The sequence below is a fragment of the Leptinotarsa decemlineata genome, unplaced genomic scaffold (genome assembly GCF_025532065.1).
Source record: "Leptinotarsa decemlineata unplaced genomic scaffold, Ldec_3_MD MMD2_tig00026314_RagTag_RagTag, whole genome shotgun sequence".
NCBI classification, from domain to species: domain Eukaryota; kingdom Metazoa; phylum Arthropoda; class Insecta; order Coleoptera; family Chrysomelidae; genus Leptinotarsa; species Leptinotarsa decemlineata.
Window position 1 is genome coordinate 1,495,132 of NW_027412684.1, and position 18,194 is coordinate 1,513,325.

The 18,194-nt window shown below is 38.6% G+C and overlaps 1 protein-coding gene across 1 annotated transcript in view; it reads left to right on the forward strand.

The window, feature by feature from the left end:
• Nucleotides 1-6,389: 6,389 nt before the first annotated feature.
• The window catches only part of LOC111511749 (uncharacterized), a 69,745-nt gene continuing 57,940 nt past the window's right edge, over nucleotides 6,390-18,194 (forward strand). The window contains exon 1 of the mRNA XM_074181636.1: nucleotides 6,390-6,529. The gene's annotated coding sequence lies outside the window, so the exon portion shown is untranslated. The remainder of the gene's footprint in view (nucleotides 6,530-18,194) is intronic.

Sequence of the window (18,194 nt, forward strand, 5' to 3'; positions counted from 1 at the left end):
ATTTGGAGTGTGGAAATAAACGGATGTAGGCTTCTTAACTGGTCATAACAGGTGACGCAATAGTCATAAATGACGTCACAAGGCCACTGTGACCAAAAATTTTAAATGGGACCCTATGGCAAGTGACAGCTCGTTTGAAAGGTATTGAAAATACATATTCAGTCATACCAATTTTGTTTGGGTTTCTGCTGATTTTGATTGATAAATTGAAGAAATACGAAAATTATAGTTTCGCATTTAATTAATAAAGATTTAAGAACCAGTTCTTATAATAAGTGTTCAAAATGTGCTCCATCTACTTCCTGGCAGTAATGCATCCTATTGCTAAACTCTTGTCGTACTCGTCCCAGTGTGTCAGCGGAAATTGCCCTACATTCTTCAACAATTCGTTGTTTCAGAATGGCAATACTGTCAGGTGCTGTAGCGTAAACCTTAGATTTCAAGTACCCCCATAGAAAAAAATCTAATGGTGTAAGGTCCGGTGACCGAGCTGGCCATTCGATCGAACCTCGTCATCCAATCCATCTACCACGATATTCTTCATCTAGGTAACGTCTTACTGCACCGTAATAGTGTGCAGGAGCACCATCTTGTTGAAACGTTATTTCCAAGTTGTCGAATTCATCTGGATTATCTTCTAGAATTTCAAGAATTAACGCCTCAATATCAGTTTGTAACATCTCCAGATACAATTCACCGGTTAAGTTAGCATTGAGAAAAAGAGGCCCAACTATGTGGTTTCCCAAAATACCTGCCCAAACATTTACTTTTTCTGGAAATTGAGTATGTTTTTCACGAAAGATGTGAGGATTTGTGTCACTCCAATACCTCACATTTTGAGAGTTAACATTTCCATTGAGAAAGAAAGTACTTTCGTCACTAAAACAAATTGTCTGTATGTAGCCTGGTTGTTGGTTCATTTTATCGGACATAGTTTCACAGAATTCTAGTCTTCGGTCGGGGTCATCATCTGAAAGTTGGTGCACCATTTTTAATTTGTATGGATGAAATTTGTTTTTAGCCAACACCCTATTTACTGTCCTTTGACTGACTTCACAGATAGACGCAACTTGGGCTGTGGAAGAAGTAGGGTTCACTACCATTTCTCCAAGTATGTCAATTTTTTTGTCATCACTAATTGTTGGTCGACCAGATCGTTTGGCATCTTGAACACTACCTGATGCTACAAACTTCCGAAGAAGCTCCCTCAAATAAATCCTCGATATAGGGCGATCGGGGTACCTCTCATTAAACAGTCGTTCCGCTGCATGGAAATTGTTTCTACATTCACCAATTATTGAGATAGCTGCTACTTTGTCGGCTACAGTACGTACCATTTTGCTTATGTAAACACTTAAACGTCTCGTTAAACAATAGCTTAGGTAAATTTTCAAGGTATAAACACTTTTGACAAGTAGATAATTCAAACACGTCAACCTTTTTGACAATGAACCAGAGGCGTACTTTAAAATCTTTATTAATTAAATGCGAAACAATAATTTTCGTATTTCTTCAATTTATCAATCAAAATCAGCCGAAACCCAAACAAAATTGGTATGACTGAATAGGTATTTTCAATACCTTTCAAACGAGCTGTCACTTGCCATAGGGTCCCATTTAAAATTTTTGGTCACAGTGGCCTTGTGACGTCATTTATGACTATTGCGTCACCTGTTATGACCAGTTAAGAAGCCTACATCCGTTTATTTCCACCCTCCAAATTTCATTATTATAAGTATATCCGTTCCAAAGATACGAGGGGGGGAGGGGACTTTTGACTAGCACTGTATAAAGAAATTTCATTGGGGCATCCCTTGTTAAGATACAGCCCCTTAAAGTGGATACATAAAATTTGTATAACAATTTTTTTCCCAAGCACTAAAAACGTTACAATATTAAAATTAGCCTGACGTTTTGTACTACCAAAAAGACTCTTAGCCAGAAATTTATTTGGTTCACCCTGAGGTTGTAAGGGGTGGAAAACGCAACCCCTAAAATTTATTTCCTATGTAACTTTTTGTCTTATTAATTGTTTACCATTTGAAAATGTATTTCCGATAGCCTGTTTCATTCTGAACAAAAAATGTCTCCTGGGTTTTTTGCCCAAAATAAACCAGTTCGCAGCAAAAAATTATTTTAGGAACAACTACAGAGATACATCGTCATAAATGCGAAAATACGAAACTAATCTATCTAATAGGTCGCTATTAGCGATAGTGACAAATTGGTATGACGCTGTCAGTTTGTGAATTTTCGAAATTGAATTAATACTAATTGTGTGTTGTTGTTCTGTTCTTAATTTGTTACTTTAATACTTCACTTGTTATCAAAATGGCATACACAAATGAGGAAATGGCTGATATGCATTACGTTTACGGTCTGTCACAGGAGAATGGGTTAGAAGCTTCTAGAAGATATGCTGAAATGTATCCTCAACGGCAGCATCCTTCACATAGAATATTTGCTCGACTACATCAACGATTACGAGAATATGGTTCATTCGACAAAAGAACGCAGGATTGTGATTGCCATCGAGAAGTACGAACACCACAGCTTGAGGAAGCAGTACTTAATTTGATTGAAGAACACCCTACCACCAGTACTAAAAAGATTGTATTCCGGCTAAATGTTGAATATATGACGGTATTTCGAATTTTAAAGGAACAACTCTTATACCCTTACCATCTGCAACCAGTACAGGCACTGTTACCGCGAGACTTTCCGAACCGTCCTGAATTTTGCAATTGGATGCTGGAAATGATTAGAAGAAATTGTGATTTTCTGAAGACGATAGAATTCACAGACAAATGTAGTTTTTCTCGGGACAAGATTATTAATTTTCATAATTACCACATATGGTAATTATTTCGACAATAGCGTGAGGCTGATGAAAACCCTCACGCTATTGTCGAAACTAACCATCAATAACAGTTTTCTCTTAACGTGGGGCTCGGAGTTATTGGGGATGATATAATTGGGCCCCATTTTCTACCTCCTCGATTAAATGGTGAGGCATACTTTCAATTTTTAAGAGAAGTGCATCCAGTACTGCTGATGGGGCTTCCGCTCATTTTAGGCAAGTAGCACGTCAGCATTTAACTGAAACATATGCAAATCAGTGGATAGGTCGAGGAGGCCCACAGAACTGGCCCACTCGATCCCCGGATCTCAATCATCTCGATTTCTCTATTTGGGGCCATTTACAGCATTCGGTTTATCGTACTCCTGTTCGCGATGTAGAAGACTTAAGAAACCGCATCATCGATGCGTGCAGGGTAATCAGAGAGACTCCAGGAATATTTGAGCGAATACGTGGCTCGATGCGCCGACGTCTAGATGTATGCATAATGTCTGAAGGTAGACATATTGAACATTTACTATGATTTCTACATGTTGTATGTTTTGTTATTAATAAATTAGTTTTATTTATTACCCTTTATTCGTTTAATGCAGGTACTAACTACAAAATAACAATAAATCCAGTTCGCATTTATGACGATGTATCTCTGTAGTTGTTCGTAAAATAATTTTTTGCTGCGAAATGGTTTATTTTGGGCAAAAAACCCAGGAAGCATTTTTTGTTTAGAATTAAACAGGCTATCGGAAATAAATTTTTCGATGGTAAAAAAATAATAAGACAAAAAGTTACATTGGAAATAAATTTTAGGGTTGCGTTTTCCACCCCTTACAACCATGGGATAAACCAAATAAATTACTGGCTAAGTGTCTGTTTGGTAGTTTTTAGTAATACAAAACGTCAGGTTGATTTCAATATTGTAACTTTTTCAGTGCTCGTGAAAAAAATTGTTATACAAATTTTATGTACCCCCTTGAAGGGGCTGTATCTTAACAAGGGATGCTCCAATGAAGTTTCTTTATATGAAAGATCCTATCTTTTTTTCGATGAGGAATCACCTCCTTGAATGTTTTACACTTATTCAGTTACACCCTGTATGGTCTGAAGCTTATGGATCGGGAGCTACAAATTATTTGAGTGGAAAACGAGCCACCCTAAATAACTTTTGGAATAATGATTTTCAAAAAAAATAAAAAAATACCTCAACGATACTAAACAAGGGGACACATTTTGACATATTCACATTTGATCTAACTTTCCCTATCGAACCCCAGAGCATGTCAACATTTTTTTCAATGGTTCAATTGTTTTGCATTATCTGATGTTCCATGATAAACATATTTCAACAAAGTGGAATACATTATGGTCTGAAGTTCATACCAGATGAAGTTATAAAATATGTGTCTCTTCCATGTTCAACGAGGGCTGTGGGGTTTTCTATATTCAGTTTCTTAGTCTATTATGTGTTCTGAAACTCTCGTTTCAAGATACCTTCCGGTTTTGATCAACATAGCATATGTGACAGCTTCCACAGTTCAATTCGTATACTATATTGGATTGAATGTCTTGTGGGTTTTTTTTGTTGCGAGAAAAAAAGATTTTCAACTGTATTTTCATTTGGAAAGGCCACTTTAATTTGTTTGGTACTGGGTAGCATTCCAAGTTTATAAGCAGAAGCAGTTTTCTGTGATCTGACAAAGGCTTTCGGCTGTGTTAATTACAAAATTCTGTTGAAAAAATTAGAGAATTATGGGTTTAGAGATGAAATAATCAAGTGGTTTGAGTCTTATTCATCTGGAAGGACGTATCTCTTCAAGGCAACTTATCACACAAATTAGAAATGAAATAAGGGGTACCTCAGATGTCAGTTCTGGGACCCACCCTTTTCTTGATCTATATAAATGATCTATCCTCAATTAATATTTCCGAAGAGTATACTCGATTTGTAGATGACACCACAATACTTTGGCATGATTAAAAGGGCACACAACTGCATCAAATGATAGAGAATGATATCAGTAAAGTCGAAAATTGGTCTGAAGTTACCTTTCAATATATCAAAGAATAACATCCTCACTTCCAAGAACATCACAAACATCACTACAAGAACATCATAAAGGGATTCAAGTGATCAGTTATATATGTCAGAAAAAAAATTTCTGGGTTTACATTGAAATCGAAAATAAGGTATATGTGCAGAGCCAAATTCCGGGATTCTTGCAAGCCACTTTATATAAAACACAAAATTTTAACACTACCTTGTATTTTTATTTCAGAAGCAATATGTCTCATAGCAAAATTGAAAACGAAATTCATAAGATGCCTCAATATAACACTAGACAAGTACTAAATATGACATTACTAATTCCAACATCGAAACAAATGAAAAATTCCGCATTTTATAATGGTGCAAAATCATTTAATGACCTACCAAACGAGATTAAAATTTTAGATAGTAAAAAACAATTCAAACATACCCTGAGAAATACTGACGAATGCTTTTTATTCATTTGATGAATTCTACTGTAAGAACTTTTAATGTTGTGAAATTCGATTTTGTCTTCAAATCCTAGTTATACATTATTATTCATTTTGATATATTTCAGTGAGAGTTATACATTATTTATATTTATATTGAACTTGTATTTTATATTTGTACATGTTTGTTGTTAACATTTTTTTAGTAATTATAACTAGTGTTATGAATTCGTAGAAAGCAAATTTCATTATGATAATTTCAATACCTATTTTGTACATGCATTCTATAATTGCACATGTTTGTTGTTAAAGTGTTTCAGTGTTATAAATGTAAGAATTTTATGGTGATGCCAAGTTCACACCGGTATCATTTTTACCATTTTCCATTTACTTTTAGGTATTTTATATTTGTGTTGACCAGTACGATAAAAATGTTGTTCCAATTTTTTGTATTTATTTGTACGCCTATTGTATTCTAATTATAATTATTATAATTTTTCCTACCTGACTATTTATCATATTGGTAGGTATATTATAGATGATCAATTTTTCTTCTTTCTATTTGTAAACGACCTCGTCAATGAGAATTACGTTCTTCAGACAATAAAGTATAAACAATAAAAAAAAAGATTCGATTTGATTTGATTTGTAACATAAAAAAAAAACAATGAAAAAAAATGATTTGTCGTACCAAGCTACTTAGACCTCGTACCGTATTTTGTTTATCTCAAGGAATTCAGGCCTATTACACGATAATCCTTGTAGTGGGACGCTGTCTACCGAAACAATAAAAAACCAAAAAACCCATCAACGCATTCCGCTGTCGTCGAGAATATTAAAATACCAGACCGAAAGTGAATCGGATCCACCCCAAACACTTTCCTCGCAGGTAGACGCAACGCACTCTGATGATGGTACCCCTATATGGGTCACCGGTATAAAACACCTGAAGAGCTCTTCTTCGCTTATTTGACAGGCCGTGAGTCGGTATAACACGGTTACACTTGACCATTTCACTTCTTCCGCGATTCTTTCGCCGACGGTGCATCGAGGTGCTTTCTCTCTAGGTCGTTTGTGTATCTCTTGCGGGCACACGATCTTTTTTTAATCAGTTCAGTGAAGTGCTCGATCTGACTGTATTTGGAAGTGCTTTTCTCGTTTTTGTGTCTCATTTCGATGGTGAAGAATATTTGGGTAAGTGTTTTCTTCTTTTGGTGTGGGGTGGGTATTGATATATATTTTTGAAAATTATTTATTCTTTGCGGCATTTAAATCACCAAAATATTGAACACTTCATGTACATTGGTCTACAGAATAGACCACCTATCAAATTATTTTTTACAAGTTGCACAGAGAACCATATACTTCCACCTATTATAATGCATCATCGCGGCATCATACAATTATCGCGAATCGTGAATAGTTTCTCTTGAAAACGTACCACCCTCTATATGTCAAACTCATTTTCAAGGCAGAAATTTTGTAGGCAATAAAATCACTTCAACCCTCTAGCGATGGCGGACACAAACCCTGAAATCCTATATTAAAGTTCGTTCAGCTATTTATTCAAGAATACCACATACCTGAACCTTTCTATTTAGCAGTTTGAGACAGATCTGATGAAAACTGCAAACACTTTTAAGTAGTTGCTGTAGTAGTAGCTGTAGTTGTATTTCATAACGGTAAACGTTTGAAGTATTTTTACTTCTGATATACAAAAGATGATAAAGGAGCATTAATATTATGTTGAAAATTATTATTAGAGAAAATGCAATTTATCAAAACTAGTACTTGTATGGTAGTAACGAATAACAAGTTTGTTAAAGAGTTGTCAAAAAATAATGTCAATCACTGTCTTTGTCGTTCCACCTATTTTGCCACATTTCACAAGTTGAGAAAAACCACATACTATAGAGAAAAAGGGCCCAGGTAAAGCGTTTTTGAGTTTTTCGTCAAATTAGTCCCAATACCATTTCTGTTTGCCAATATTATTATTGCGAGTCATATGTTGTTCGTTCATTGAATTATTTTCAACGAAGGTGTTAACACTTCAACAAATAATTGAAATTATTCTCATTTACGTCGGGAATGTCGAAGATGCACCAGAAGAACGACAAAATTATTTGATCAAAGGCATCCCAACAGTAATTTAAATCATAAAAATGTTCTGGAATGTATTGCTCAGTGAAACTGCTTTCGTTAGCAACAAAAAAAAAAGATCGACGCGACGTCTTTTACATGAAGCAGCGCAATTTTAACTTTCAAGTACCTTCGCTGCAGAATCATGCACTCATTGCACTTGGAACTATGGCAATCCACAATATGCGTGTGAGTCTCACGAGACAATGATGAAAGCACTGGAATTGAATAAATTTCACCAGTATCAAAGACGGATTTTATGGTTGAAAACCAACATATTTTGCACAACATTTGCTTTACTATTGTTGCTACTGGAGCGATGAAAATCCGCGACCTTTTAGGGAGAGGCATAGTTATTATCTAAAACTCTATCTAGAAAAAGTAGACGTGTGGGTTGGTATTTTTAGACTTTTAATTATTGAGAAAAGTCTAACTGATGAGCAACACTCACTTCTGCTCTCATGAAATCCCTTGAGAAAGCTACTGTATACCAATACTGTAGGCAACACCGGTGCCTCGTTCATACCGGAGGAGTGCCAAAGGTGGTAATGAAACACTCTTAAGTCTTGTTTATAGTCAGTGGATATAGGTTGAGACTGTATGTGCTGAATGTGTCGACAGCAATTGCATTTCCAGGGATCGCTATACCTATCACACGACTACGGTGTTGAAGACATCATATTGGCAGGCCATGATGACCTCTCAAATTTTAATTTGAGTTGACTTGGACTATGGAACACAACGGTCATATGCTGTGATAAACCAAATTCTTCAATGTTATTGAAGAAGACCCCATACATTGGTTAATACTTGTGTAACCACAGGAGTGAAGAGATTCAATATGGATCCTAAACTTAACGGATTCCAACTCGATGACAGATCCAATTATTCCACGCTGCTAACGGATTTGTGTGCCCTAATCTCTGTCTGTTTAAAATCTGTTTTTCCGTTAACCAACTGTCACACCCCTACGAACGACAACCCTCATAAGTCGAAACTTGTGCGAGCTAACGACTAACGAGATCCTAATTATTAACGTGTGATTCCTAACACGGGTTGGACGATAGCAAGTGAAAATCGATTGTTCAGCCTGGGGCTTGAACCACCGACCAACACGGCGGTCGATTTGAGTGAGTGAAAAAAGCACCCACGTCGAACCGACCGACCGAGTAATGTTAATACTATTCATATTGATGATTACAAATTTTCACAATGGAAATTGATTTTCACCAAGCAACGGGTCAGTGCATTCAAAATCAAATGTTATTATATGAGAATATAGATCCGTCATATTCACTATCTCTGTGAAAATTGATGCCTAAGTTCTCTTACTAAATTCATCCTAATATTTTTCTACCTCTTATTGTCGGCGAAGATGTTTAGGTATCTAGTGGAAATCAAGACAAAAATGATGTCAACAAAGAAATATATTGGATTTATAGTTTTTTGATCATTGGTGCACACCTACTTGATATGGTATGGATGTCCAAGGTATATGGATCGTTCTTGACTTCCTTACTGAGAAATCGGATAAACCACTTCAAAAATAAAAAACTAAAAAACTATACATGAATCAGAATATCTGGAATGTCATTTTCAATTTCGACAGATGCTTTGTATTTTATCTTGGTATTTATTGACATCATGTTTCAAAGTGAGATACCTGTAAGTTCAATAGTGTTTTCTCAGTTCATAGAAAAAACAGGGTTGTATTATAAAAAAAATCCCCTTATTCAACTATCTTATTAAGGGCAACTTCAGAATACATGTTTTTCTAATTAGAGCAAAACATTTGTATCGCATCAGAAACTTCTACACACTACATTTATTAATATATTCTTTCCTCACTTGTATACATTTTTTTATTAGTCTTTTTTTGTTTTATTCACTTTTTGATTTCGATTGTACTCTAAGAAAGTGAAAATTGACGAAACGGTATAATTTTCTAATCCCTCACAATTAGGTCAACATTATTTTGTACCTACTATCGTCTTTTCCCGCTAAGCATTATATGAGACTTGTGACAATATAGGCAAACATTACATTTCGTAGTACCTGCTCTAATTACCGGACAAATTGATATTAATTTCATGAACGAAGAACCTCACGGTTGAAAAACAGTATTACTGCTCTGGTAGTGCGACTAATATGCGATAATGGCATCTAATAGTTTTACGTAATATGTAGACTCTCTAAGTGAGAGTTGAATATATCTGAATCATGTCGGAAAACTTTATGTGGGTCCTATCATTGAACTATTTAAAATTCGAATCATTAAACATTTTACCAATTATGAATAATTTCCGCGATTTCATAAAATGATTGGCAATTAAAATGCGCCTAAGTTCGGAAATTAAACGTTTGATTTTTTCTCGCGAAAAGCTTTTATATAAGGTGTTCCAACGAAAACTTGACCCAATGTGAGTTAGAGACGGACATGTGATCGTATATTTCAAAGAAAACGTCAATTTTCATTCCTGGAGGGACTAATTTTGAAATGAAAATCATACACCAAAATTCACCCCCTTGCGGTCACCAGCTACCCCCATATTTTTTTCAAAAGCATGGGGGGTTGAGTGATAGAACATTTAACTTCTGCTAGTTTCTCCAAATTGGTTCATTCTTCATCGAGAACTCAAATGTTAAACGTAGATATGATTTGTGGTAAATACATTGTCGTTCCTTTATTGAGAAAATATCAATGGGAACAGAATCAGCGAATGAATTGCTCATAATGAGCTCCACCTAGTCTCATACAATAATAAGTCGACTCTTAAAAAAGCTTTTCTTAGATTCATGATGTCCGTCCAGGGTCAGCAATCGTCTTCCCGACCTTCGCAGCTCTTTTAGATTCGTAGGTTTGGGTAGTAGAGTATAGTTTCGACTTCAGGTGTTCTCTTATTCACTCATTAGTTGCCCAATAACCGTTTTGACATTAACGACACTGTTAATTTTTTTCTGCAATAGTAGTTTTTCTAGGAGTTTGTTGTCGCACAACAACCATTAGATAGAGTTGACCACTGTCACATTTATTTACTGTGTTCCAACTTAGTTTATTCTACTGAAGAAAAAATATAAATTTTTGCAACCTTTTATTGATATGATGAATATGCTGAAAGAATTCATAACATACCACACCACAACGTGAAATATCAATATATTGAACCGTTAGTGGATACATTCAGAACTTCAGCTTTTGTTCACAAGAAAAACATCAGAAAACTGAAGCAGTTGAAGTTGCAGTTTTGGGACTACACAAGGCTAATTCAGACATTGAATCAAAATGATCCTAATTATTGACTTCAGTTTGTGAGGAGTTATGATACAATACACGTTTTTCAGACAGAAGTATTTTCATGTTGACTGGTAAAATAAATAGACATGATTGTCGTTACAGGAGTGATATAAATCATAATTTGGTGATAAAAACACATTAACAAAATCCACAAAAATCGAATGTTTGGGTGATAATCTCAGTGGAGACACATACTCAAATATATTACAAGAATGTGTCGATCCTTTGATTACACAAATTTCAAAGAATGATTACAATCAATTAGCAGGATGGTGCACCCTCACTTTTATATGGTCGGGTGAGAGAGTTTTTGAATGAATGTTTTCCAAAGCTTTGGATCGGCGAAAGGAGTTCAGTGTAATGGCCAGCTAGATTACCTTACCTCACAACGTTGGATTTCTTCTGGTGAGGACACCTGAAGTCGAAAGTTCACTCTACTAAGCCTGTGAATCTGAAAGAGCTACGACAGAGAATTGTTCGGGAATGCCGATTGGTGAACCCGGACATCTGGAATAATGTAAGAAAAGCTTCTGAAAGTCCACTTATTATTGTATGGAACTAGATTGGGATTATTTTGAATAATTTATCTCTTGATTTTGTTCTCTAAATCCAATTTCGAAAAAACTCACACAAGTGATAGAAGGGCGAAAGATCTGTCAAATGATGTATCATTCGACACCCCATGTCATTGAAAACAATATAGGGGAATATAGGGGGAAAATGCTGTCCATAAGGGCTGAAGATTAGATTATAATTTTCATATCAAAATTAGTCCCTCTAGAAACACAAATCAACATGGTCTTTGAAATTTTTGAACACAAGTCCGTTTCTGACTTACAGTGGGGGTCAAGTTTTCGTTAGAACGCCTTCTATAATATAAATCGTGTAATGTAATAAATTGATAAATGAATTTAATGTTTCTTTTTTTTCTTTCTAGAGCTATTGAATTGATGCTTGTACTCAAAAAACTTTTGTGAATCAATTTATAATTTTTTTAGTTATTCTTGGACATGTTCCTTTGTCTCTTCATTTTATTCAATGAGTCATTTCTATATGATTGACCTCTACATTTGTTCGAGCACGAAAAAGCTATCCTTAACCTTTACCAAATTATTAATCCTAAAAATTGGTATTGCGGCCGTTATTTTGTATTTTGTCCCATCAATAGAAAAAACTATCTTGGTCGGTTCGCCATGTTGAATGTACCGTGACATCACTTAGATAACTATGTGTTGTCTTCCAAACTGAAAACGTGTATAAAATTTCAACTCAATGGGTTGAGTTAAGTTCAATAAAATATATAAAAATTATTACATAAATAATTTGATATTCAGTTGCAAGATTTGTTGCAAAACTACTCGGATGTTGTCGCTAGACATTCTAATTTCCATTGTAGGAGGTACTTTATTGCCCTAGAATAAAATTATTCATTTCTTATTTCGGAAATGGAATTTTCATTTATATAAGGAGAAACCTCGAAAATATTTTAATACCGTAACTGAAAATTCATTTTGAAGGTATTATTACATAACATGACACTTGAGTGAGAGTGAACGATATCGTAAATGGTTCAAAATCCAACATGTGGGTTGGACACAAACAATCCGTTCAGGTGCAGCTGTCATCTCTTTTAATATTGGGTCATTTTCCAGAACGATAATTCTGTCCATTGAATTTCTAAGAAGATAATTAATACAGTTAATGTATTTTATTCATATCAGATTATTAATTCATATTTGAAGATTCTTTTTCCGGCGGATTAACAAGTCAGACAAATACATCAGGAGTTGAAGTTAACAGACACTCTCATATTGCTTGTAGTTTTCCAAGCATCTTAGTTACTTTTCTTTCAACTTTTCAATTCAATGCATATTTTTAAAAACTTATAATTTTGGCTCCTTCCATAAGCTCTTAATCAGTCATACTAATGGATGGTTCAAGAACCGAATTTTTTCTTCTACGTTTTCTTTTACTCCAATGAAAATTCTCTGCGATGAAACTAATGAAAAATTTCTCAGATGAGGAAAATATAACCTTATAGCAATGTAATGAAACCTTTCATGAATATTAGGGATCTCATGTTAAAATGTAAGAACTCGTTATTCGCACTAAGGATTCGTCCTTCATAAGGGGGCGACAGCTGGTTGACAGGAAAAATATCAACAGCCGATAATAATAATAATAATAATAATAATAATAATAATGATAATAATAATAATAATAAGCACAAACTTCGACAGATCTGGTCATCGGAGCTGTCGGGGAAGAACAAAGTTGCTGCAACAAATATGCTTGCCGTTCCAATCTTACTCTACTCGTTTGGAGTAGTGAAGTGGACTCGGGAGGAGCTGTATCAACTCGACGTAAGGATCCGAAAAATGATGCATCTCTATAGGAGTTTGCATCCCAAATCGTCCGTTCCACGGTTGTACTTCCCCCGACAACAGGGAGGTCGTGGACTTTTGAGTTTGGAGTGTCTACATGACAGAATGGTACTGGATACAGCCTGTAAAGTCGTCAGGAGTTCGGATCCCCTTCTCTGCATGGTCCGTGACCATGAGAGAGCAGGAATTGGAGCATTTCTCTTTAGGGCAGCTGCTCGAGCAGCTGATGAACTCGGTATAGTTTTCGACTCTGAACGAGGTGACTACAACTCTGTCACCGAGTTGGAACCCGTTCAGCAAAAAGCTCAGATAAAAGCCGCAGAGATCACCTTACTTCTGCGGAGACACAGGGATAAGCCAATGCATGGGGTCTTCTTCAATAATATTGAAGACCTTGGCTTATCGAAGCGCCTGACGTTCGCTTTTCTCAGGTCGAGTGGGCTGAAGTCGGAAACTGAGGGGTTCATCATGGCTTGCCAGGATGGTGTCTTTAACACCTTAGTCTACCGCAGTCGCGTGATGGGTATAGAGGTTCCTGACACAAGGTGCAGGGCCTGCCGCGAGGCGCCCGAGACCCTAATGCACTTGCTATCAGCATGTCCAGCATATGCGGTCTCGGCCTATATCCATAGACATAACGCGGCCCTAAGGGTGCTATATTATCATCTACGGCACTCCTACGGTATTGACGAGACACCGGTGTTGCCCTACGCTCCGGGGGATATTGAATCCGTTGTGGGGAACGAGAAGTGCCGAATTTATTGGAACTATTCGTTCCCCACCCTCAGGCTCATACAAGCTAATAAGCCTGATGTAGTTCTTCTCGACCACCAGATCAAGACGATATTTGTCGTGGAGTTTTCAGCTCCTGGCGAGACGAATATCGTCAGAAAAGAGGAGGAAAAACGGATAAAATATCGAGATTTTCTCTTCGAACTCCGCAGACTCTATCCAGATCACTCTGTCAAGATGGTCGTTCTGATTGTTGGAGTCCTTGGTGGAATGATGTCTTCTCTACTCTCGAATCTCAAAATCATACCGGCTTGCCGCATTAAGGCAGAAATCTTAGCCGCACAGATGCAGAAGGCTGTCATTCTTGGCTCACTGCGTTTGCTCAGGGCACATGATTCTCGGACCCAATGATCACTTACCCCACGGTGTGGGGAGTGGTCATTGGTTGATTATGCTGGCGCGCCCTCCCGAATGTATCGGGGCTTCGGGGGATAGGGCCTGACCAGCGCACACTACGGTGAAAAAAAAAAATAATAATAATAATAATAAGCAGGGATGGCCACTAACACCCTTGGCCTTTGGTGAGTTGCGACACCACTTACCCGAGCAACTGGTGCAAAACCGGACTGGCAGCCCAGGCGCACCCGGGAAGGAGAACTCTATTCCCCCTCCGGTGCCGGCCGTGGGTCCACAGGGCTAACCACCCGGTGGACTCAACACTTGGTTCCCAACAATCAAGGAAGAGGCCCCCACAATCGACCCGCTCGGAGGGGTCAGAGGCAAGATGGTGGGGCCCATAACGATGATTTGCCTACCGACGACAACCCTGGCAACGACAACGGACGCTTTGAGTGGACGCATGAGCTGAGAGATAGCCTTATGCATTGCTACGAGAGTAGTGAGCCCGCGCGAAGAGGGTACATGGCGAGATTGCATGCTCTATGGTGTGAAACACATCCGGAGCATGCCGCCTTTTCCGCCCAAAATCTTAAGGATTACGTATCCTATCTTCGGCGGCAGGGCTATATAGCTCCTCCCCAGTCTGCTAACGAAGTGGTAGAAGTGGCAGTTCTACCACCCGTTGGCACGGTTGGAGAGGAGACTCGCTCCATACCACCAATGGAGACGACAATCAGAACACGCAGGGCGCTCCACAGAATTAGGCCCCTGAAGCCACAAGAACTGGCTTGTTTGGATGCGGAGGTTCATAGTGTTCTAACAGAAGAGGCTGACATCTGGCAAATCAACACCGCCGTGTATAACGTCGTCCAATCGCTTTCCGAATCGGAAGGACGAAATCCCGGCCTTGCGGTTCGGAAGACTGAATGGTGTGTACACAAGATGGAGGCTAAGATCACGTCGGCGAGACAACACGCGTCTCGTATCCAATGTGTGATGGACTACAGGGCGGCCAATAGGCCTTTCACGCCCGCAGTGCGGCGAATAGCCGCCAATTTACGACGTATCCATCACACTCTAAGCCAAGGCGTGCTGTTGACCACCAAACAGCATTTCCTTGATAGGATACGAATGCTAGTGGCTGCTAAGAAGTCACTAGTGAGGCGAGCGAGAAGTATGGCGGAAAATCTTAGGTTCCGCGAGAAACCTTCTCGCTTATTCCAAGAGCCTCCACGTGTTGTGGATAATCCGCCGACTGCTGATCAGGTGGAATCCTTCTGGAAAGATATCTATGAACACCCGCAGCCACTCAACTTAGACACTCCAGCCCTAGCGCAGTTCGAAGCTTTCAACAGAGAGCTTCGACAGCCTGAGCTCAATGAACTGCGCAACCCGATAACCCCGGATGACGTTCGAAGAGCCCTTGTTGGTTCCAAGAACTTTGCTGCTCCAGGCCCAGATGGGCTGAACACTTATTGGTGGAAAAAACTACCAAGTACCCACCGCCATCTGGCCAGAGTTTTCAACTTATGGCTGGACGGAGAGCAGCCGATTCCGGATTGGTTTGTCGAGGGGCGGACCGTTCTTATCCCCAAAAGCGGAGATTTGTCGATTCCTAAGAATTACAGACCGATAACATGCTTGAATTCGTGTTATAAGTTGTTTACAAGCATCTTATACACACGAATACTCACCGCAGTTGACCGAGTGTTCGAACGGATATATGAGCAGAGAGGGTCGAAGAGAGGAGTCGCTGGATGAAAAGAGAACCTGCTCATCGATAGATGTGTAACGCAGGACTCGATACAATATAAGCGTAACCTCTCTATGGCCTGGATCGATTACCGTAAGGCATTTGATACAATTTCGCATGAGCTCATCTTGCATTTGCTCAGATGCCTTGCGGTACCCGACAACATAGTGAGATGCATTGAACAACTGATACCACTTTGGCGAACTCGCTTCACCATAACATCTGGTCAAGCAAGAGTCCAAACAGGGTGGGTCACTTTCAGAAGGGGTGTATTTCAGGGTGATTCCCTCAGTCCCCTTCTATTCTGCATCTCACTATTGCCATTATCCGTTGCGCTCAGAAACACTCGAGGGTATAACTGTGGCACCCCCGGAAACCGGAGGCACAAGGTCACCCATCAGTTTTATATGGATGATCTTAAACTTTATGCCTCTGGAGAGAAGGATCTCCATCAGTCCTTGAGAGTGTGGAAGAGTACACGCATGCTATCGGTATGAAATTCGGGATAGACAAATGTGCAATGGTTCATCTCAAAAGAGGACGATGCGGGGACTACGGAGTGGATGTGCAGCTCGTAGATGGAAACATCCTACACCATCTGGATGCCGAAGAGACGTATACTTACCTCGGGGTAGAACAACGCCACTCACAAGAGGTAACCGCAGTGAAAAACTCTCTCCGCGGCAAGTATCAGCACATACTTCGACAGATCTGGTCATCGGAGCTGTCGGGGAAGAACAAAGTTGCTGCAACAAATATGCTTGCCGTTCCAATCTTACTCTACTCGTTTGGAGTAGTGAAGTGCACTCGGGAGGAGCTGTATCAACTCGACGTAAGGATCCGAAAAATGATGCATCTCTATAGGAGTTTGCATCCCAAATCGTCCGTTCCACGGTTGTACTTCCCCCGACAACAGGGAGGTCGTGGACTCTTGAGTTTGGAGTGTCTACCTGACAGAATGGTACTGGATACAGCCTGTAAAGTCGTCAGGAGTTCGGATCCCCTTCTCTGCATGGTCCGTGACCATGAGAGAGCAGGAATTGGAGCATTTCTCCTTAGGGCAGCTGCTCGAGCAGCTGATGAACTCGGTATAGTTTTTGACTCTGAACGAGGTGACTACAACTCTGTCACCGAGTTGGAACCCGTTCAGCAAAAAGCTCAGATAAAAGCCGCAGAGATCACCTTACTTCTGCGGAGACACAGGGATAAGCCAATGCATGGGGTCTTCTTCAATAATATTGAAGACCTTGGCTTATCAAAGCGCCTGACGTTCGCTTTTCTCAGGTCGAGTGGGCTCTGCACTATGTTTTACGATAGTGGGGTAAGCGCACGATATCGGGTGTCATATTGGTGGCTTCTAGAGATTGCTTTGTTACCACAAAATTGGTACTTTCCTTTAGTACAGATGAAGTATAATTGTCTCATATCCATTATTTGATATTCTACATATAAGAGATCTGACGGATACCTTGAGTTTTTTTACATTATCAGTTTGAGGAACCTTCTTCATAGTATCTCTAAAGGAGTAATATATACTATTGCGGTTGAACCACAAGTAATTATGCCGCAGCGAAATCTGTAAAGAGCTGATTGTAGATTTTTAATGACATATCGTATATGATAATCCTATTTCAGGTTACTATCTGTATATACGCCTAAGTAATTGATTTCTGCCACGAAGTGAATGGTAAAGGTATTTCCTAGTGTTATCACGTTGGATATGTTGCAATGGAATGGTAGAAAGTTAGTTTGAGCCATATTTATTGTTAAAAGTCTGTGGTCAAACCGTAACATTGTTTGAGTAGTATAAAATCTGTTTCTCCCTTATTTTTGAGCTCATTTCATATTTTCACTTCATAGAAGATTGCAGTATCGTCTGCGTATTCTGTTATATGGCCCACTGTGCACAGTATAGATTGAACAGAATCGGTTACAACACAGTACTTTGAGGCACACCACACTCAATTTTTTTTGGGGTTACTTGTTGTATGAGTCACCCGCACCACTTGTTTTCTATTATATAAGTAACTTTCAAAGATTCTCAGACAATTTCTTCTGCGACCGTTGTTTTCTAGGGTCTGTAAAAGTAATTAATGATCAACAGTATCAAATGCCTTTGTCAAGTCATTGAATAGGATGAGGAAGGTTTACCATTTT